Source organism: Myotis daubentonii, chromosome 8 (genome assembly GCF_963259705.1).
Source record: "Myotis daubentonii chromosome 8, mMyoDau2.1, whole genome shotgun sequence".
NCBI lineage: Eukaryota > Metazoa > Chordata > Mammalia > Chiroptera > Vespertilionidae > Myotis > Myotis daubentonii.
In genome coordinates, this window is record NC_081847.1 from 59,631,042 (window position 1) to 59,655,706 (window position 24,665).

The window sequence follows — 24,665 nt, forward strand, 5'->3', positions numbered from 1 at the left end:
CATTACTTAGAGATTCCATATTTTATAGTGCCACAAACTATTTGCTTACAGAATTCTTTGCTGGCACTAAAATACCAGAAGGCAAAGTTGTGCTACAGAACAGAGGAGAAAAAGTTGAGAAAAATAGCAACAAGGTATTCAACATGTCAGAGGGATATGAAATTATCATTTTAGAGTCAATTTGAAAACTATATTGCAATTTCTTGTGGCTACAGAAATTTTATAATGTATATTATTAATATGGATGTATGGATGCCGAGTCTATGCTATGTAAAAATGGCCAACTAGTGAAAAAAGAGTTGTGTCCATTGTTTCAATTGATATACATAGTCAGTAAGTTTAACTTTCATTTATATGTATTATAGTCATCCCTAGGTAGCTGTGCAGGATTGGTTCCAGGATGGCCTGTGGATACCAAAATCTGTGGATGTTCAAGTCCCTTATATAAAACTAGGGGCCCGGTGAATGAAATTCGTGCACTCGGGTATGGGGGCGTCCTTCAGCCTGGTCTGTGCCCACCTGCACCCTCTCACAGTCCAGGAGCCCTCGAGGGATGTCCAACTGATGGCTTAGGCCAGCCGTGGGCAAACTACGGCCCGCAGGCCGGATCCGGCCCGTTTGAAATGAATAAAACTATTGAAATAAAAGACTGTACCCTTTTATGTAATGATGTTTACTTTGAATTTATATTAGTTCACACAAACACTCCATCCATGCTTTTGTTCTGGCCCTCCGGTCCAGTTTAAGAACCCATTGTGGCCCTTGAGTCAAAAAGTTTGCCCACCCCTGGCTTAGGCCCACTCCAGCCAGCAGTCGGACATCCTTAGTGCCACCACGGAGGTGGGAGAGGCTCCCGCCACCACCGCTGCACTTGTCAGCCATGAGCCCGGCTCAGTGCTTCTGGCTGAGCAGCGCTCCCCTTGTGGGAGCACACTGACCACCAGGGGGCAGCTCCTGCATTGAGCGTCTTCCCCCTGGTGGCCAGTGTGCATCATAGCGACCGGTCATTCCACCATTCGGTCTATTTGCATATTAGCCTTTTATTATATAGGATGATATAATATTTGCACATCTGCCCATATTTTAAATAATTATTAGATTATTTATAATACCGAATACAATGTAAATGCTATGTAAATAGTTGTCATACTGCATTGTTTAGAGTAATGGTTCTCAACCTTCCTAATGCTGCGACCCTTTAATACAGTTCCTCATGTTGTGGTGACCCCCAACCATAAAATTATTTTCGTTGCTACTTCATAACTGTAATTTTGCTACTGTTATGAATCGTAATGTAAATATCTGATATGCAGGATGTGTTTTCATTGTTACAAATTGAACATAATTAAAGCATAGTGATTAATCACAAAAACAATATGCAATTATATGTGTTTTCCAATGGTCTTAGGCGACCCCTGTGAAAGGGTGGTTTGACCCCCAGAGGGGTCGTGACCCACAGGTTGAGAACCGCTGGGTTAGAGAATGACAAGACAGAAAATTGTGTACATGTTCAGTACTGTACATGTTCAGTACAGCTACAGCCATCATTGGCCTAACAACTGGCCACAGCAATCAGACAAGAAGAAATGAAAGGCATCCAAATTAGAAAGGAAGAAAAAAAACTGTCATTATTTGCAGAATATGTGATATTGTATAAAGAGAACCCTAAAGATTCCACCAGGAAACTATCAGAACTGATAAATGAATTCAGGAAAGTACCAGGATACAAAATAAATATCCAGAAACAGTTGCATTTACAGTATATATACCAATAATGAACTATCAAAGGGAAACTAAGAAAAAAATCCCATTTACAATTGCATAAAAAATACCTAGGAATAAATTTAATCAAGGATATAAAATCCTGTATACTACAAGGCCATAGTACTCAAAACAGCATGGTATTGGCATAAAAACAGACATACAGATCAATGGAACAGAATAGAGAATCCTATGTCTTTATGGTCAATTAATATTTGACAAAGGAGGCAAAACATACAATGGGGTAAAGACAGTCTAATCAATAAATGGTGTTGGGAAAATTGGATAGGTACATGCAAAAAATGAAACTAGATCACCTTCTTACACCATACACCCACCTCAGAATAGATTAAAGACTTAAATGTTAGACTCAAAGTCATAAAATCTTAGAAGAAATCATAGGAGGTAAAGTTTCCCACATTTCTCATAGCAACATTTTTTCTAATATATCTCCTTGGGCAAGGGAAACAAAAGGAAAAATAAACCAAGACTACATCAAACTAAAAAGATTTGCACAGCAAAGAAACCATCAACAAAATGAAGAGACAACCACTGAATGGGAGAAGATATTTGCCAATGATACATCTGATAAGGGGTTAGTATACAAAATTTAGAAAGAACTGATAAAACACAACACCAAAATGACAAACAAACCAATTAAAGTATGGGCAAATGATTTGAATAGACACTTCTCCACAGAGGACATACCGATGGCTAATAGACACATGAAAAGATGCTCAATGTCACTAATCATCAGAGAAATGCAAATTAAACCACAATGAGATGTCACCTCACCCTGTCAGAATGGCTATCCTTGATAAATCAACAAATTAGTGTTGGTGAGAATGCAGAGAAAAGGGAACCCTTGTGAATTGTTGGTGGGAAGGCAGATTGGTACAGCCACTGTGGAAAGTAGTATGGCGTTACGTCAAAAAATTAAATATGAAACTGCCTTATGACCCAGCGATTCCACTTCTGAGGATATATCCAGAGAAACCCAAAACACATTCGAAAGAATATACGCACTTATATGTTCATTGCAGCATTATTTACAATAGCCAAGTTTTGGAAGCAGCCCCGGTGCTCATCCTTACAGGACTGGATAAAAAAACCTGTGGTACATTTACACAATGGAAAAAGATGGAAATCGTACCCTTCCAACAGCATGGGTGGACCTGGAGAGTATTATGCTATGTCAAATAAGCCAGTGAGAGAAAGACAAACATCATCTGATTTTACTTATATGTGGAATCTAATGAACAAAATTAACAAAATAGAAACAGACTATAGTCCTTAGGGTTTGGGGGCCTGGGTATAAAAGTTGAAGGGATTAAGTAAAAAAAATAGCCCTCATAGACAGACAACAGTATGGAGACTATAAGAGGAAAGGGAAGTGGGGGGAGGTAGAAGAGGATAAAGGGAGGCTAAACAGTGATGGAAAGAGAGTTGACTTTGGATGGTAAACATACCATACAATATGCAAGTGATGTATTATAGAACTGTACTCAAAAACTATATATTTTTTCACCCCAATAAATTCAATAAAAAGAAACATAAAATGATAAGCCTGAAATTAATCACCAATTTTATGACATTGAAACAAAAATCTGTCAAGGCAGAAATGTATGAACCATAACAATATTTATTTAATAATGGTTCTTAGGAAGTTCTCCCCTTTTATTCTGCTGAAACTAACATTCATTTATACTAAAAACCTCCAACCAAACATATGTCATATTTAACTCAACCACATAAAATCCTCAAGTGGAGAATATTCTCTGTGTGAAAGATTTCAAAAGATTTAGATATAACCTATATCTTTTTTTTTTATCAGTTTAGATGTAACCTATGTCTTATTTTTTGCATCTCATCTCTGTAGATAATCTTGGAAAGACAGGCACATTTTCTATTTTATACTTTCTCATCCCTAGCTCTAATTAATAAATTCGAGCAGCCAAGTACACTAAGCTTTCATGGACCACTACTTTGATTTATAATATCCACAGACACAGAAGCAATTTTTTCCCCTTTGTGTGTATCTTTCCGATGAGCAACAGGACTAGCAAATCTCAGGAAAAAATGTATTGAGAGGAAAAAAAGCTGAATCAGAAACTGGTGGTCAGTTATTCATTTATTATTTTTTCAAGTGTTAGAAAATGAGAACTAAGTAGGGGAAATTGAGAACATTGTCTTAGCAGTAAATAATGAAGAATGATGAATGTCATGTACATTTAAAAGATCACTTAAAATTAGTTCTAAACATAAACTAAGTAATATAGTGTATTTGCTCTATGCTGTGTACTAAATACAGAAAGTGCAAAGATAATTCACAAAACAGAGGGCATCATCAATGAAAGGGCGGAATATAAGGACAAGGGAATGAGAAATGAGAAGAAATGCAAAGTTCACCTCTGGCAAATCAAAAATCCTTCAAAAACTTTTAAGATCAAAGGACAAGAAGTTTTTAATAAGAGACAAGGACAAAGCGTAAAGGACAAATGATATTTCTTTTACAGCATCTATTCAAGTCTGATTGTCTTTCCTACAGAGGTCAATCACTTCATCTAATATCTGGTTTTGAGGATATTCATAGTCGGTCACCCCACAGTCAATGAGCTCTGTCTAAATACAGTTTAGAGCCTCCCGGAAGATGGATGTGACCTCCAATAGTAGAAAGCCACAAAGACCATCATTACATACCTGTATTTTGAACCGGGGAATCAATCAGCACACAATTAAGCAAGTAGACATTTCCCCATATGAAAAAGAACAGAAACACTTGGTAAAAATACAAATCCCCAAGCTTGACCTCAGGTACAACGAAGAGTAGAAACAGAATTCTGATAATCTGCATTTGCACAGTGGTCTTCGTGAGCCTTATCTTTGGGCAGGTTCTGAAACACTGCTTGCTAACGCCTCCCCTGCTCACAAACAAAACAAAAAACAAACGCACACACACAAAACAAGCACCAACAAATACCAGTACCAATGAAACAAGTATATTCATAAATGATGACTGAAGACAAGTTATATTTAACCCAAATTGATTTCTCAAGTCCATATTACCTTTTCTCCTCTGCCTAGGGATGGTCTGACCTAGTGGGCAACAGGGTTCCAAGACTAGCCACTCTTATCTCTAACTGACGTAAGTGCCTTTCTCATTCAGGTACCTTAGTCTCTCCTTACCATAAGGGTCTCCTCCTTTTGAAAAAAAAAATACTTTCATATGTGTCCAACATAAAAGAAAAAAGGACCTGTTAACTCCTTGGAATGTTTCAACAATTACTGATCATTAGCTTCCAATTTCTAAAGTTATTCAAATTTTGAGTTTCTAGCAGATATACTACATCATAATTTTTTTTAATCATGATCTTATTACTGCATCATCCCTACCATTTAATTTATTAATTTAATGTTAACTAGAATTTGTTCTTGATTATGCTATGGATAATATTTTACCATTTGACATTATTTGTTTAAAAGGTTACTCTTTTAATGTTATTTGAAATCTTTTAAACCTTATTTTTATATATGTAAACCAGACATTACTTCAAACAATTGCTAAGGATATTAGTGATCTCACGGGAGCTGAATTTACCTTACAGCACTAAAACTGGAAGATTCCATGAAACTGTCTGTTTCCTTCTTGAATTTACCTGCCAATTAAACAAAGGTGCTAACCAGAATAAAATTGACCTAAAAGCTCATTATTTTCAAATTTTAATGAACAAAATCACATATAGATACTTTTGGTAAAATTTACTCCTTATGGTTGTACAATTGTTGACTTATTGGAAGAGCTTCTAATAATTGCATATGATCTACTGCCCAAATCTCAATAATAGTATTTACCGAATTATAGACCAGAGGTGAATAGGAGCATTTGGGGTGAATATGGTAATGAGTGATTTAACAGAACTGCTGTTCCTAGAATAACTGGATGACTTTCCATATCATCTTAACATGCAATAAATGCTGATTAAATAATCCTTAGAATATTTAAAAATACAGTTAAAAATATGCCTGGGGGCTCATAGTCTCATGAGAAATCATGCATATCAATGAACAATCATAAATTGTTAAACTATAGTTCTGTGCACCAGGCTGGGATCCAAGAAAAGAAAATGCTTAATTCTGTGTATCAGGGCATTATCTCTTTGCATCTCTAGCTAGTATTTAGCACAGTGCCTGAAGTATTCTTCATAAATGTCTCTTGAAAAACTAAAATAAATCTCTTATTAAATGACCTGATATCAACAGTAAAGAGTGAATTTGGACTATCTAGTTTCAGAGGATAAGGAGTTGATAGAAAGTTTTTACTTGAAGATGCTGAGTTTGATGTACCTGGAGCACATTCAGATGGAGATATGTGGATATATGGGTCTGCAGGTCAAATCTGGGGACAACAGTGCCTTTATCTTTGCCCTCTAAACTAAGCTGGCCCTGAAGGCCAGAATTTCAACAGGTGTGACCAACTTTGAATGTAAGATTAAATAAAACCAAATTGAGATTCTAAAGACCCTTATTCTTTGCCTCTAGGTGCCTAATCTTGGAACAAGGGGTTTCTGTTATAGAATTATAAGAAAGCATGTTTTCCAGACTATTCTATTAAGTTCCTCCAATGTTTGATTTCCAGAAGAAAATTAAAGTAAAATCTTCCTTACCCTTCCCCTGAAACAAAGCAGAAAAAGACATTTACATTGTTAATATAACTGTTTCTAAGCTCTTCTATAAGAATGTCCTGTCTTTAAAGGACATGCTTAAGCAGTCATTTAGAGTAAGAAAATAGCTTACTTTATCATAATGTATGCAAAATTAGCATGTTCATCTGCTTGTGGATAATAATGTGATAAGGAGTTGCAGATTATTGAAACATTTTTATTTGTAAAGCCATTTTATAAATATTACTGAGGTGCATATAATGAGACTTCTTAGTTATAATACAAAATTGTGTTAGCTTGCATCATAATCAAGTCTTATGCACAGTAGCCAATAGCAATAAAATGGATACAAGAAACAGACTAGATCTTATTTATGAAATGATGACTATTTAAGTACCAAACATAACTTCAAAAGAAAATATATATATTCTAGAAGCCAAGCCCACTTAGGTATCAATAGCTAGGGGGGATGTCAATGTTTTTACTTTTAGTCCATTTGTATGAGGATCATAAGGCGTACTCTACCCTGAGAAAGAAACCCTGGTCAACCCATTTTCACCCAAATCAATAACAGAGTTGCTATGTGGTCCTTCCATGTGCTCATCATCCACAAAATGGCTTCTCCCCTTAGGCTGATAATGTTTAATGAGAAACAACAACTTTTATTTGAATTAGACTATCCATACCAACTAGTCCATGTTCACTTGAATAGATATTAAAAAATAAGTAAAACATAAAAAATTGTGAATTCTATCGTACCAGAGACTATATAAAAACTCTTAATCAGCCATTTTCAAGAAATGTGTTAGTTTTTGAAGAAATAAAACTGCTCAACTTTAGGAGGAAATACTAACTAAACCATCAGAGCCCATGCTTGACATTTTAAAGTAATGAAATTCAAACTCTGCCTTTTATACTTACTTGTACCATATTGATTCTAAAGTACTTGGGGTTTTTCACAGCATGACAAAGCATGAAGCATACAGTTTTCCAAATCTTTATTTGGTCACAAGTAGCATTTATCTCGAGGAGTCCTGTTAGGCAAGCAGTGCCCACTCACCCACACAGCATAATAATCTAAACTAGATTTTGATCATTTTATTCTTTTCTTCCCTCAACATTCAAACAAATCCTAGAGCGTGGGTAGACTGACAAACCGGAAACTGTGACCTGATAAACTTGTGGTCTGTGCTGGGTCCGTCCTGCACCAAACCAGAGGAGGGGTGGAGACAATTTTGACTGTAAGTGCCAACAATTATGGAAAGTCTGAATATTAGTTGCCAAGGCAAAAGCAGGAGTAAAAGGCTGCCTTGGGACTGTAAAAGAATTGCCAACATTTGCCACTGTTTGTATCATTAACACCTTTTTTTAGTATAAGTCTTGCTTTATAATCTGGGAACTACTTGTATATAGTTTTAAAAACTGTTTCTATCCTTTGCAAGCCATTAGTCCATATATAACCTTTCATCTCAGATCGGTGTGAAAAGCCTGATGCATGTGGGGTAGATGAGCAGGCCATGTAGATGTCAGCCACCGACGGGGCTATATTTGGCTCTGTGCAGCCACACTTGCCGATTCTGTTCTCATGCCAACTTCATCCTACCCAATGCCCAAGTCAATCTGGCTGAATGGCTGCAGGTCTCCCCCTTCTGCTTGCCATGCTACTCATGCTGATGATCATGTCTGGGGCCTCTGTGCTCCTGGAATGATGCTCCTGTTCTCAAAATTATGCTCTTGATTGGCCCAAACCTGACTTCCCTCCGGGCTCTGGGATTTTGTCCCTGTCCCCTTTGGAATACCTTTTCTGGTAAACTGATAAGCATCACAGTCCCTTCTGGGAGCTCGGGTACCTGCCTTAGTCTCATTTCTGATAACCTCCAATCTGTCTGAGCCCTTGCCTTGCTTCTGACAGTCTCTGTCATTAGCATGTTACCCAAGGACAGACTCTCCAGATGTGGATTGCCTAGTTGGGGGCACACTAGTGACTGCTAACTGTGTCGCCTCCTTTAGGATATCCTATCATAGCCATGGGCTTGGACTGGGTTTTGACTTTTCTCCTGACCATAATTGCTCTGGGAAACAATTGCCATCCATTCATCCTTCCATGCACTCACCCACCCATCCATTTCTTTCATTTGTTTATTCATTTTTATGAAGGGCTTACTCTATGCCAGATCCTATGCTTAGTGCCAGTGATGCAATAGTTCCTAAAACAGACATTATCTCTGTTCTAGCAGGGGAGACAGATGGTTAAGTAAACCATTACAATAATGCATGCTAATTGGCTCTCCACACATGTGCCTGAGTAGGTGGGTCCAATGCCAAGTTCCCATGTGGTCTTTATTGCCCTGTTTCTCTGTGAGCACACAGCTTTACCCAGCTGAGGCCAAATAGGCTATTTTCAGTTCTTTTATTGAAAACTTTAGGAGAAAAAATATATCATTTCAAGTCAGGAGAGCAAGCATTAATATTATACACATATTTAGATAATAACTCTTTAGATTTGCATGGAGTTTTAGAGTATGCAAATTCACTTATTTATAGATACTATTCTATCTTCAGAGCATATTTGTGAGGTATAAGTAGGGCAGGTATTATATTATTTTAACCCTCATTTTATTGAAAAGAAACTAACTTTTATATAGGTTAAAATAGCTTTAGCAAAGTTTAGAGCTGGAAACAAAACCAAGTCTTATTATTGCTAATATAATTCTACCCACTGTATTAATTCAATGGAAACTTGCACAGTTTCTAAAATCTCAGTAATGCCAATTCCATGTTTTAGTGTCTACATTTTTACACAGGTTAATGCTCACAGGATAGCCTTGCTTGTCACCAGTTCCAGAAAAGAGACAAAAGATAACACACAGAGCCCTAAAGTGTTGATTTATCTCCCATTAAATATTTATTACTTTAATCTATGAACCTGAGTGGGAAGTGGGAAGATGAAATCACTTGTCTCTTATCTTGGGAAGGTGTGAGATCATTACTAAACCCGCACAAAAACATCAAGTAGTACTTGAGATATTTGCCAAAGAACACTGGGAGACTTTGTGGCATTTTCCTCACCACCACCCTCTGTGGAGAAGACTCGCCTCTTATCTGTTCTTATATGTATGTTTCTTCTTTCCTTTCCCTTTTCTTCACATACCAATATGACTTTTATTTCTTTAAACAGCCTGTGTCCTTGAAACTCCAGTTAAGAGTTTACTTTTACGGCCAGCTGCCTTCAGTCCACCAGTCAGTAGTTTTGTGTGTGTGTGTGTGTGTGTTTTTTTTGGTGTGTGTGTGTGTGTGTGTGTGTTTTATGCCAAGCAAAATTCAAAGGTGTCCCATATGACCACATCTTAGCCAATCTATTTTTCTGTCTACCTTATTTCTGGAATGATCAGAAAAGTCTGGCATGTAGCATCGCATAGTTAAAATGGAGTTAAAATATGGAAAATTTTCATTTTTATGTGAAATCTTTACATGCAGATAAACCTTAAAAGTGAATTGTATGCATCATGATTATTTTGAAGCAAGGGTATTGTAGAAACTAAAACAAGTCAGTTATAACTCTTTAATCCTCTTAATCAGAAATCAACTTGAGAATTACTGGGACGAGATCAATGGGAAGTGTGACTGCCGCCCTGGTACGCTCTGGGCCATTTGCCCTCAGGTGATTTTGTCACTTGGTTTTGTAGATGAAGAACTTTCTCCTGCTGGTTCTCACTTGCTCTCTGATCCTTTAGGTGTAAATGTATATTCTCTGAAGATGTTTTGAATAGTACTACTATGCACTTGTCACCCGGAGGGCCCCATGACAGATACTGCATTAATAGGAAGGAAAAATACCCCAAATCTCTCATATTGTGGGCTCTTTTAGAATTAAATTTTCCTCAAGGGTTTTAATCAACATCCTTCTTAGGATGGCAAAGTAAGCCTTCAGTCTGTCTTTGAAGAGTATCTATTTCTTCCAAGTTGAAAAGAATCCCTATTCTGCAGGGAGTAGACCACAGTTCATACAATAGCTCCAGGTAAATAACTACAGAAAACCAACAAGTATAAATCATAACTGTACAACGGTGCCGGGTGTTGGTAAAACAACAGTTAACGTGTCAAATGCCCAAAACCCGAGAGCTGAAAAGGACTCGAGGAACTATCCAAACCAACTTCCATACTATGTACATGAAAGAAAACAGAGACCCTAGAAACTAAGCGACTTACAAGTTTGTTGTCTGTCTTGTTATTAGAAGAGCAGAATGTGAAAGAAGTGCTGTTCAGTAGCAAGAACACGAGTTCTGGAGTTAGACAGACTTAGTGCAGCATTCTGACTGTGTGGCCTTTGTAGGTTACATAGTCTTTCTGAACTTTAATGTCCTTTCGAGGTTAATAATATTCATATTATATTCATATTATATTTATGTGAGAATTCTATGTGATATAGATATATCACCTGCCACAAGACTGTTTAAGAAATAATAATTATTGTTATCTTGCATACATGTAAGTTCTTACATGGCAAAAGCATTTTATCTTTAAGTTCCTGGTGAGATAAAGTATCTGAAGCACTTGGTTCACAACAGGTACCTAATAAATATTTCCTGAATATATCACAGAGATCCCTCACTTCGCATTACAAATTACACTTAAAACCATATGTTGGGGATTGATAAGTCTGTAATGGACAAGTAATATTGAATAATTTATCTCTTCATTTGCTTTCCAGGTGGTGTCCTAACCTGTGAATGTGTGAGTGTGTTTCATGCAAATTAATCTCTGCGTCTCATATTTCAGAATATTCACATTTTCTTTCTGTGAAAATATTTACAATAGCTAAATGCCAGACTTGTTTAATACCTTCGGAGCAATCATACATTTATGATCTATCATATTTTTGAAATAATACTAGTCTTGGGAAATTATATGATTCCGGTACGAAGAAATTAGAAGAAAGTCACTTAGAAAGATATATATCTTTGCATAACAATTTCCCTAAGTATGATGGATATGAAACAGTTCCTCATTTTCTGAGATCAAAGCTAAGAAATAGGTCAGAAAAACCAATTAAGTAACAATCAGTGGCTAACACTCTAGGTTTTAAAATATTTGTGGTAAGAAAACAATGAGGTGGGAATGGCTGGGGGAGGGATAAATTGGGGTAAAAGAAAACATATGTAAAACTTTAGACAATAATAAAAAAAATAAAAATAAAATAAAATAATGAGGATGGTAGGGAATGAATGGTGACAGAGTAGTTTTTTTAAAAATATGGAGCGCTTCACGGATCTGTGTGTCATCCTTACGCAGGGGCCATGCTAATCTTCTCTGTATCATTCCAATGTTAGTATACACTGAGTGGCCAGATTATTATGACCACCCCATCAGTACTTCGTTGGGCCACTTTTTGCCTTTAGTACTGCAACGATTCTTCTTGGCATTGACTCCACGAGATGTTGAAAGGTGATGCGAGGAATCTGACACCACGCCTGATGAATAGCACTGTCCAGTTCTGTGAGATTTGATGGTTGTGAAACCAGGTGCCTGATGGCTCTTTTAACTTCGTCCCACAAATGCTCAATTGGATTGAGATCTGGTGATTGTGGGTGCCACCTAAGCAAGGTAAAGTCTCCCTCATGTTCTTGAAACCACTCCTGCACAATACGAGCACTGTGGCATGGCGCATTGTCTTGTTGGAAGAAGCCATCTCCATTGGGGTACGCCGTCAACATGATAGGATGAACTTGATCAGCAACGATACTTAAGTATGTTGTGCTATTCAGACATCTCTAATGATCTGGCCCTCTAGCAACTTCAGCGTGAAATTATAGCTAATTTGCCTACAAACGTCAGGTGGTCATAATAATCTGGCCACTCAGTGTATGTGCTGCCAAAGCGAGCACAACAGAGTAGTTTTAAAGCATCGTAAATACTTGTCACTCCCTAATGTTATTTTTTTGGCATAATTAAATCATTTTATCCTATAACCTATTCTGTGGTTTCCTTATGGATGCTAATATTAAATTTGATGATGTATCTAATAACAGAATAAGCAGAGAAGTCCTTATAAAATAAATAATAAAGGTTGAAAAAGAATTTTAAATTATCTCTCCTTCCACTTCCCCCATTACTTTAAACAATAAAGAATTAAAAAAAGAGAGAGAGAAGTGGATTGTTGAATCTTAGAACTGAGACTATTATTGGAGAAATTGGGGTGTCCTCTTTCCCACTGGGTGCTGGGGGTGGGATACGTATGATATCTCTAAATAAATAATTTTCTGAGAAAAAAATAAAGCTTGCTAACCTTAATATAAAAAAAATAGATTTTTACATCATTCTATTTATAAAATTAAAACATATGCCCTTTAAAATAATTTGGTGAGGTGTGTCAGGAGTGGGTAGGAAACTGGATGTTGATAGTAAACTTGTCACATTTATCTACTGTTTCTTTTGCTTCAAACCCTGGGAAACAATGGAAACAATATTTTTTAACCCGTCACAAACATCACCAAAAAGAGAGAAAAGACCACCATCAGCAGAAAAATTAATTTGAGAGATCTCTGAGAGATGTGAAGCAAAAGTGATCAGATTGAAAGAGAAGTAAGGCAGGATAAATCACAGCCCCAAAGCTACAGCTGGAGAGATGAGAATGGTGCTGGGCTTGCTGAGTTAATAGAGGCAGGAAATTCCCAGGCTGGTCAATTGGGGCGCTACCTCTGCAGTGCCTGAGGGGTTCAACATAAGCACGGTTGCCCTCAGCATAAAGTAGAGAGTACAGCTGAAAATGAGAGGCCCCAGGTGGCTAGTGCTACCTGGAAGGCAGGGTCCTGGCAGACTGACTGGCAGCAAGGCTCAGTCGGCTTCCCTAAACCTGATCTTATAATCAGACCTGTATCCTTAGGGATGCAACCAGACTTCTGCAAACATAAATATGAGCAGAGAACCAAGGATAACTGAACAGCTCCTAAAATTCAATACTATCAAAACAAAAGAAAGACAACACTCAACTATAAGGAGACTACCTTAGAAAACATGTATAAAAGAGCTAACAAAAGGCTATAGTAAGTGAGAATATTATCTTTATACAAATTAGAGTACTACATGCACTAAAAATACATGAATTGACAAATAACAGAGATCTTAGAAATGTAAATCATAAATATTTAAAAAAACTACAATGGGTTGGCTGAATATTACATACTATGTGTCAGATCTTATATCTGCGATATAAGGAGTAGTGAGTGTATTAATAAACTGGAAGATGAAAGGGGAAGAAATCTCCCAAACACAACATCCATGAACAATGAGATCAAAAGCACAGGAAAAAAGGTAAGAGACTTGGGAATAATTCCACAAGTTCCAGCATCTGTTTTATTGGATTATATAAAAAAGGGTAATGGATGTAAAGCAAATAATTTAATTACCATATCATAGCTTAGGAGTCCTAAGTTTTTGAGTGAAAAGGATCCTGTGAGTGCCAGGAAGAGTGATTGAAGAGACTTGACTCACAAATTGCGGATACTCCAGAAAGCAAGGATAAATATGAATTCCTATGGCAGCAGTTCTCAACCTGTGGGTCGTGACCCCTTTGGGGGTCCAACGACCCTTTCACAGGCGTCGCCTAAGACCATCAGAAAACACATATATAATTACATATTGTTTTTGTGATTAATCACTATGCTTTAATTATGTTCAATTTGTAACAATGAAATTGGGGGTCACCACAACATGAGGAACTGTATTAAAGGGTCGCGGCATTAGGAAGGTTGAGAACCACTATCCTGTGGGCTTCTAGGCAGAGCAGACAGGTGACTTAAAAGGAAGAGAAAGAGAATCAATTCAATAGGATCTCTTTCTTCAAGAGCCCTGAATATAATGGAAGACTATACTCAAAATTCAAATGGACACTGTTTTTGTATCTTTAATTTTATGCCTACCTAACCTAGTCATTTTCTTGAAAGAGGCATAGGTCCTTACCCTGGCAAAACAAGACATGTTTCTAAGGAAAAGAAGACTGACTATAAAAAATAGTGATGAATAAAGTAACAGGTTAAACACAGAAAATTGTAATTGATGTACAATGTAAAAATATAATAATACTGAACTGAGATCCCAGATTATCTCAATCTGGATCAAACAAGAATGGGGAGTGAGGAAGGCTGTAAAAGAAAGTTAAAAACATGTTCATGATCTTATCTTAATTGGGGAAGGTTACAGATACTGACAGACCAGCTAGAGATACTAGAACTCTTATAGGGCTAGAAATAAGATTCTTGAACATTAGGAAAAAAAAATGAAAACAATATAAGAAAATATAAATAAAATTATGATTTCAAACATGAGCTATCACAATACATTCAAATGGATAAAATCCCCTGCTTATACTGTAGAGACTCCTGCATCATGTGAAATAAGAAAAATCGAAACAAAAGAATGCCCGCTTGCAACAAACATATCTAAAACTAAATGACACAGAGAGTTATTGCAATAAGTGGATTTAAAACTATATACCAGACTAATAAGAAGAAAGGAAGTAAAGAAACATTAATATAAGGTAAAATAGAATTCATGGCAAAGAATATTAAACAGGACTAAAAGAGATATTTCAATATAGATAAAAAGGTTCAATACAAAAAGATATAAAAATCATAAACATAAAACAACAGAGCTTTTCAAATATGTAAAGCAAAAGTAATAATTGTACGGAGTCAAACATCATGTTGAGAGACTTTAATACATGTATCTCAGAAATCTACCTGTCATGTGGTTTAAAATTTTTGAAAAGTGAGGATTAAAGCGCTGTTTCTCAGACTTTAGTGACCATAAAAATCATTAGAAACTAACCCTACATAAAAAACAACATAAGACACTGGGGGATGGGGAGGCTAGGGAACTGTCAAGGGCGGGGGGGAAAAAAGGACACATATGTAATACCCTTTGTAATACTTTAAGCAATAAAAACAACAACAACAACAACACAGGTGTTATTCTAAGGCCATAATCTTTATTCTCATCTCTACTCAAACAAGATATGCTTCTTCAGAGACTCCTAATAATTTATGAGTAATGTGATTTTTAAAAATCAGAGATAATCAAAGCTAATGTGGGATTGACTAAATTATTATTTTTGTCTTTTAGATATTACTATATACACATGTATGCATGTTTATAAATATATACATATATACACACATATATACACACACAAAATTTTACTCTATACACATGTATGTATGTTTATAAACACACACACACACAAATACTTGACAAAAATATTTCTTGGAAAAGCAAAATTATTGAGAAGTCCCTGGTTCCTATTTGAATCTTTCCTTGGGACAATTGAATATTAATATAAACACTTTGCCACAAAGAGATGATAACATTGGACATTGAAAAGATAAACTGATAAATCTTATAATTGTTTAAATTTTTCTGGTCAATTGTCCATTTTCTATTTAAAATGCTTCCTGATTTAATGATTTGAAACACAACCAAATCTCAGATTGCCCAAGCAATCACCACATTCTAAGGTAGAATTACCTCTAATAGCCCCATTATCTTAGTAATTACTATTTCAGAATGTATCATAATGACACTATTACGAAGTCCCTTACTACAAAAAGTTTTTCTCTGATACTGTAATAGGTCCAATGGGTCTGCTCATTGGAGCTATCTTGCAGGAGAAGAGTAAGGGGCAATGGATAGCCTTCTTACTTTTAGGCTATCATTATGATTTCTCTAACTCCATTCAAATACCCACTCATGTTACAGAGAGAAAGTCAACTTTGTAATTCAAAATTCCCATTATTACCAAGTATATTGCAGCCCCGATAGCTGTATTGCAAGAGTTTCAGTTGATTTAAGGTCATATATTTTTCTCCATTGGGAAGTATTTCTTCACACAGAAGATAAAGAATGTGCCCACATACCTGTGTCTACATTTTGATTATCTCTTGGTTCCTTCAACTACCTTGTGAAGACTGAGGGCACGTGTAATGCCTGTCTGTGTTACATGCCCCAGTACAATGGATATTGAATATTAAACAGATAACAGCGGTTCTGTGTAGACATTCAGAATCATGTTTTTCTGCAGACCTTTTCTTTAGAACAATTCTCTTGAGCTCAGATAATTTAGAACCACAAGGCAAGAGGCCCTGACTGCATTTTAAGCTGAAATCTGACTCCACTGGGAAGGTGAAACCTTTTTTTCATAGATGGAGACTGGCTTCTCTTAGATGTGATCTCTTCTAATTAGTCAATGTATGAATCATATTAGAAATCAACATTCATCATCATCATCAAAATTTTCATCACTATTGTCTTTAAGGTTTTTACTGTTATGAGTTACATGTGTTAACTCATTGAACTCTCTCAACTCATGAGGTAGGTGGGTAGATATTATTTCACCTTGAATTGACAGCCAAGAAGACTGAGGCCAGGGAATGTAAGCAAGTTTCATATGGCGACAAAGTTACCAGTGCTGGGGTCAGAACTCGGCCTCTGGAGTAAATCTGCTTGTATTCAAAATCCTGCTCCCCCACTACAAACAGCGTGACCACCTGGTGCATAATCATGGACATACTTTATCAGAGATTGAGATGGGATGGGGAAGAGGAAAAGTACAAACTGTAGGAAGAGGGAAGATTGTGCAAACTGGATGGCATATTAAAAAAAAAAAAAAAAAGAGCCGGGTTTGGTAAATGCCAGTTTCTGATGCACACTCCAAGGTGAAAATATATACAAACCCTAGAAGATGCAGCTGTTTATCTAAGAGGAAAATGAAATTAAGAGATCACACTTTGGTAAGGAGATAAATAAGATATTAAAATGTCCTGTGACCACGAATATAGCGCATTTCCCCAGAAAGTAGATGAATTCATTTTAAACCTCCAACTTTACACTTTCAAATCAGAAAAGTCACCTTCAGGCAGTGCCATCTGAGGATAATGAAGGGGTAAAAAGAGAGAGAAGCAAATCTAAAAATTCTGACAAGTGTTTTAATGCATAAATCAAAGTGACCTTCTTTTAATGTTAGCCAGAGACAAAATAAATAAGCAAAGAGGTTCTTTACACATGGAAAACTAAGTGGATAGAAATTCTAGTAATTTCCTATGATTTTCCCCCAACATCAGTTGCTTAATAAGAAAAAAATCTGTCAACACTGGGAGGAAACAACATTTAGATATTAATCACCCTCTTTGGAGTTCCTTTGCCAAAAGAGTTAATAAAAGTCAGATTATTTATAGCAAAGATTGTCTTAGTTCACAACTTAACTCTGATAAACACAATAAGCAACTAACCCAGTAAGATGTTTTTGGAGATAAAAGGAATGAAGCAATGTCAATATTTTCAAAAGAAAGGCATAAAATGATGGAGAGGCATTGGAGAACATTTTTACAATAACCTATTTAGGAGCAGAGAACCTTATTTATTGGAATAGTTTATTTTGAAGAAAATAAATGAAATTCATCTTTTTCCCCACAACTAATGCTTTGTAAAGTCTGAAAGAATCATCAGGTAACATGCATGCAGTAGATGGGACATGAATGCTTCATGTAAAATAAAGAGCTTTGAACTAGGAGCTAATAGATATGGATTCTAAATATAGTTCTGTTACTGCCTACACTTGGCTAAGTATTTGACTTTACCCCCTCATGCATCTGTAACTTTTCTGGGGGTCAGATTGTTGAATGGATATATAATTTTTAAGATTCTTTCTACTTCTAATACTCTAGCTAAACACACTGCTTAATTATATAGTTACTAGGGCTTGAAAAGGTTCAGCAAGTTTCTCTCACTTAAAATTTCATAAAAATGACTGCTCTATTTTGAAGGAAGCGGTGGAAGGAGAAAAGGGAGAATCCTTTATCACAGAAATAAGTTTATTCTAAAGTCTCACTGTTATCAGTTTTCTATAATTTTAGCATGGCCCCCAGAAACTCATTTTAATCTTAATTTTGAAAGACAAATCAAGTGCCAAATATTTTTAAAAGTTAATGTATGACTTAAAAATAGTTCAGCCACCTATATTATCATGCTAAATGTCTTCTCCCTCAGGGCCCAAGGAACTTTTTAAAAACATTTTAAAGTATCATTCTTAGCTACTTTATGTTCACCAAGGTAATGAACTCATAAATGCCTAATTGAACAAACACAACCTGAAGTTTTCTGAAAACACCAGATAAAGACCACTTGTGTTATCAAACTTATCCTTTCTTGTCCTGTGAATGTAAACGTATGTTTTCATTCAGTACATCTCATACTGGCATATTGTTGGCACTCAGAAAATGTTTCCTGAATAAATGGATGACTCACCACATCTAACACACACAGGACAAATCAAGTATTAAAATGTCCAGATTCCACTAAAGAAACTTCAATTCCTGCTCAAAACATTTTTCTCCCCTTTCCATTAATCTAACCTTTTGAAGGTCAAATCTTTAGTCCCATTAGTTTTCTTGACAGTAAAATCACTTAAAACCTTTGCCACTTCAGAACCATCACAATTTGCCAATGGGATTTTTCCTCTTGTTTACTTCGTGGGGCCGGTCATTTGACATTCAACAACGTTCCCAGATCACTACATTAGAAAAAAAAAAAATCCGTGGCCATCGTTTCTCCAGAGCTTTCTTGTTTCAATACCATGAAGTGCTGGTAATGGCAATTTTTTTCAACATTTTAATATGATTGCTAATTCTTGGCTTCTGGGTTGTGATTAGGCTAAACTTTTTTTTTTTTTTTTTTACTGTGCAATAAAAGTAACTAGAAAACAAAATTACTTCCTTTTCTTTCCTTTCTTAACAGATGTAAGAAAATGAAAAAAATACCCAACCAACCGGAATAGAAAATGTCCTGAATCTCTAACTATAAAAGAATTTGGCGACTTTATCCCACTTGAAGGCAGCCATATGTCCTTCTGGCTACATTTACATGGGAAACATGTGACTGGTCCTCTAATTAGTTTGATGATTTCAGTCACAGGTACACTGTTCCTACAATATGGATGGGAAATAATGAATGGCCAGAATTTCATTGAGCAAAACCAGAGACAGCTGGGTTTGTCTGGCATCATTAATCTGGAAAACAACAGCAAGCACAGAATGCCACTCAGTTATCTAGAACATAAGTATTAATAATAACGTTAAGTTCGACAATAACAGATTCAATTTGACATGTCTTCGCACCAGCAACAAGTCAACAATGTTTCTCATTAGTGCTGTTCTTTGTTCAGTTGTATTTAAATGCAACATGAGTTTATAATGTCTTACAAGAGGCATGCTGATTATCTGAAGAATCTAAAGATGTTTAAAAATCAGAATTTGTTGTCTGTAATCTAATAATGGAGCTGATTATTGGAACTGAACCCACTGTAGTCCTAGGAGTCTTTCCACAGCTAACTCTCACCCTCTCTTCCCTTTCCTTCCCACATGTGTCCTTCTGTCCTCCCACCCCCCAATGCTATTGAACTTCTAAGACCCTTGTTTTCTGGGGGCTCCTCCTCTCCAGCTCATCTCATGCCCGCAGTCCCTCCTTGTTCCATGCCTTCTGAAGTGCAGAAGAAAGAGGGGGTAAGAGATCCACCAAAGGACTTGTCTGCATACATATGAGCAAAACCAATGGACACAGACAGTAGAGGGGGAGGGGTGTGAGGGCTTGTGCTTGGGGGAGAGGTCAGTGGGGGAAAAAGGGAGACTCATGTAATACTTTAAACAATAAAGAATTTAAAAAAAAACCCCTGAAGCTTCACTTTTGGTTATGAGCTCAGTATAGTTTCCCCCAATTATACTGTTTTCCTTGTCTCCTTAGAATAACACATTTTTGTAAATTATATATACTGTAATGGAAAGAGCTCCCTAGAGCTGGTACATTTGACAGGACCAGGCAGAAACTTGCCAGAACTGAGAGTTAACAAAGGACAATAATAAAAACTTCATCGACGGAGGCAGCAATGTTCAACCTTTTTCATCTCATGGCACTCACAAACTAATCACTAAAACCCTGCAGCACACCAAAACTATATTGTGTTTTGTCAATCTGACAAAAATAGGTATAAGTTTGATTCAGTCACACTGGACAGCTATTGTTTTGCTGGCTGTTGCCATTTTTTTGTTGACAATCTAAGGGAAAAGAGGTCAGTGCCCCTGACTAAATAGTCAGATATTACGTGTTTAAAACATTCTTGTGGCACACTGGTTGAAAATCGCTGCACCATGGCATTAAAACCTAGTCTATACCTTGGAAGTGTTGAAACTTTTTTTTCATGTATGGAATCGATGCAAAATGAGGAACTTATACAATGAAGTAGAAAAAAAACAAAAGAAAAATCCTAATGTGAGAAAACTAAGTTTTAAAAAATGAAGGGTCTGCAAACTATACTTGGAGGCCTCATCACTAAAGCCTTGTGCCTTCGTGTCAATGCTTTGCCCTCTCCGTTCATAGGCACACCTCAGGGATCTCACAGGGATGGTTCAAGGCCACTGCAACAACATGACTATCACAATAAAGTGAGTCACACATATTTTTTGTTTTCCCAGTGTATAAAAAGTTATGTTTACACTATACTGTAGTCTATTAGATGTGCAATAGCATTGCCTAAAAACCAAGGCACACCTCTTAATTAAAAGATACTTTACTGGTTAAAAAATGCTAACCATCACCTGAGCTTTCAGTGAGTCGTAATCTTTTTGCTGGTGGAGGGTCTTTCCTTAACACTGAGGGGTGCTGACTGATCAGGGTGGCAATTTCTTAAACAGGACAATGACGTTTGCTGCATCAATCGACTCTTCCTCTCGGGACTGATTTCTTTACAGCACTAGACGCTGTTTGACAGCACTTTACCCAGAGTAGAACTTTCCAAATTGGAGTCAATCCTCTCAAACCCCGCTCCTGCTTTATCAGCTAAGTTTATGTAACGTTCTAAATCCTTTGTCATCACTTCAACATTCTTCATGGCATCTTCAGCAGGAGCAGAGCCTCTCCAGAAACCACTTTCTTTGTTCATCTATGCAGGGCAACTCCTCCTTCGTTGAAAGTTTTATCGTGAGATCGCAACAATTCAATGATCACTGACCACAGATCACCATAACAAATATAGTAAAGAAACGTTTTACATTTTGTGAGAATTACCAAAATGTGACACAGGGACACAGAGTGAGCAAATGCTGTTGGAAAAATGGCACCAAAAGACTTACTCAGCAGGGTTGACACAAACCTGTAGTTTGTAAAAAAAATCTATCTGTGAAGTGCAATAAAGCACCATCAAATGAGGTGTGCCTGTATATTAAACCACGCTCCCGCTTTCCTTGGCCACATACCTGTTTTCATTCTTTCTTCACAGTCTGTATCACTCTTTGTTATGATGTAGTAAGGGATTGTTTGCTGGCTGTTTGCTTCTTTCACAAGAATGAAGGAGGCCCTGAGTCGGGCACTGGTTCTGCCCAGAGCAGGTCTCCAGCAGATCTCTGTAATTAGTATATTCACTCTAAGTAACCCAAAGCGTCATGGTGAAAGAACCCTGATTTTGTCCTCTTTGTATTTTATCACCTAAAATGCAGAATCACACAAATATTGTTAAGGAATGGATTAAAATAAGTGGTTACATGTCCAGTAATTTTGTAGGTGACACGAATTTAAAATGTATGTAATTCTAAGTAGAGAAGAGCCATAATTCCCAATGGTGACAAATCTCCTAAATCTTACAGATGACCGGAGGAAAAGTGAGCTGTTTAAAAATACGTAGGTGCCAACGCCTTCTGTGAATGTAAACCAGCTACTCGACGGCCCTTGCAGGCTGCCAGGCCTCTGTACAGGAAAGCACCTGAGACTCAAGAGCTCCGAACCACAGGAAGTGGCAAGTGCCCCTGACAGGAGCGTAAGCCGGCCCGGGGACCAGGCAGAATGACGAAGCCCATGGCGGAACATGGCCCAGTCATGGAGGGGAAGGGCCTGGCTGCTGGGAAAGTGTCAGGGCTTTCAGCATTGAAAGTATTCCTGTTCATTGAAAACAACAGATACTTCCCTGCATGCCTTTCCAGTTTCAAAGTTTCATGTACACTGGATCCCTTTGCAGGGAAGTAAATTATTAAAGGCTTACGAGACTTGACAGAGTTACAATGAGATCTAAACTTTACTATCCTTATACTTATCCTTCATGAAAGACTATTCCGTTTAACTAATAAAATTGACATGGAAATACTGACAGATTAAAGTACGCACAATCCATTGCTGAGGCAAGCAGGACCAGCATTAGGTCAAGTGATTGGACTCATAAAACTGCAGGGCATGTTTTCCAAGTTACACTCATTTATATTTAAAAGAAATCATTGTATAAACGGCCCAGTTTAAGATAAGTAGGGGGAAACACCAGTCAGAAAGGATATGTGCACCCCTATGTTCATAGCCGCACAATTCACCATAGCTAAGATCTGGAAACAGCCTAAGTGCCCATCAGTAGATGAGTGGATTAAAAAACTGTGGTGCATCTACACAATGGAATACTATACTGCGGTAAAAAAGAAGGAATTCTTAGCATTTGCAAAAGCATGGATGGAAATGGAGAGCATTATGCTAAGTGAAATAAGCCAGTCAGAGAAAGATAAATATCACAGGATCTCATTCATTTGTGGAATATAATGAACAACATAAACTGATGAACAAAAACAGATCCAGAGACAGAGAAGCATCGATCAGACTGTCAAACCGCAGAGGGAAGGTAGGGGAGGGGAGGGGTAAAGGGGAGAGGTCAACCAAAGGATTTGTATACATGCATATAAGCCTAACCAATGGACACAGACACCAGGGGGTGAGGGCATGAGTGCGGGTGTGTGTGTGAGGGGGCAATGGGGGATAAGGATACATATGTAATACCTAATCAATAAAGAAAAAAAAGAAAGAAAAATTAAACAGACCTCGCCATGTCTGTTCACACGTGCGCGCACATTCACACAAGATAAGTGGGGGGAAAGCACACTGGGTGTCTCTCCAGAAGGCCCATGAGTTGGTATTTTCAATCCTTCCCCACTGTGACTCATGTGAAACCAGGGCGGACTGCCTCCAGTGTCGCTAAAATTGAAAGTGAAACCCTAGGTATTTCACCCATTGGATCTGTTAAATCCTCAAAATCTCAATTTTTCACATGAAAAACTGGTATACAAAGAGGTTATATAAATGCTTATGGATGTGCCAGTGCCACAATTTTACAAAACCCCAAGAGTCTTTCTCACTTACTTTGAAGTAATATAACATAACCTGGAAACCCTGTGTTCAATAATGTTTCTTAGGTAGAAGAATGGAGCGTTCAAGGGAGGAAGGTGGTGGCGTGCTAGATGTAGACTCACGTTTCCTTAAAACTTGAAGACTGTTAACACAGTTTGACATTCCCCGTGACAATAAGAGAAAGACCACAGCTTTCATCCCCATGTGGACTGGCTAGCAATTCTCTATTTTACGGCCACAGATTATATTCCTGAACGTTGACTGTCTCGCAAATACATTCCCTTGTGGATAAAGCTGACAGAGTGTGGTTTGATGAGCGAAGCACCATCATCACTGCTGAAGACATCCATGGTCCAACCCATACTGGTGGGGCTGGTCAGAAGCAGCATAAACTTCCCCTGTAAATTCAAGGCAAAGGGAAGGGGGTGGGCAGGCTTGAACTGTGTGCCCCATTAGGCATATGCTCACTCTCGAGCCTTCACTGGCTTGTAGAGAGAAGGGAACTAGGAGAGAGAGGGGATTGGTGGGAGGGTGTGTGTTGGAGCTCTTTCCATAGATTTGAGCCAAGAGGCCGCTGTCAGGTTTCTTTTTTTTCCCTCGATCCAGGAACGGGTGCTTGATTTAGGGAACTAGCAACAAGAAATAAACCAAAAACCAAAATAACACCTGCATAGGCAGTGGACTAAAAGAAGCAGAGGTCAACTGACCAGGGGAGAGAAAACAAGCAGGGGAAAAAAATCTGTGTTTCTGATCTTTTCACCTTGCAGATTTTACCAAACCACTCATCTGTCATTTATTTCTGGGTGCATAAGAGATTATATGGATGGTTGTCCAACTTTAATGTGGGTAAGAATCAGTAGCTTGTTAACAATGAGATTTCAGGTTCTTATCACTAGAGTCCCTGACGCAGTAAATCTAGTGTGTAGCCAGGAATGTGCAATTTAAATAACCTCCCAGAAGTGAGTCTTACATGCTCTTGGAGAAACAAGGGCCCCAAACAACTATTAACCAGCAGACATATCTCTCATAATATATTTCTGTCAAGTT

The 24,665-nt window shown here is 37.3% G+C and overlaps 1 protein-coding gene and 1 non-coding gene across 4 annotated transcripts in view; both read right to left on the bottom strand.

The window, feature by feature from the left end:
- The window catches only part of DLGAP1 (DLG associated protein 1), a 629,180-nt gene that overhangs the window by 351,952 nt on the left and 252,563 nt on the right, over nucleotides 1–24,665 (bottom strand). The gene's annotated exons all lie outside the window — the stretch shown is intronic.
- On the bottom strand, nucleotides 11,670–11,771 carry LOC132240315 (U6 spliceosomal RNA). Its single transcript, XR_009454245.1, has one exon. It is a non-coding gene; the product is annotated as a U6 spliceosomal RNA (small nuclear RNA).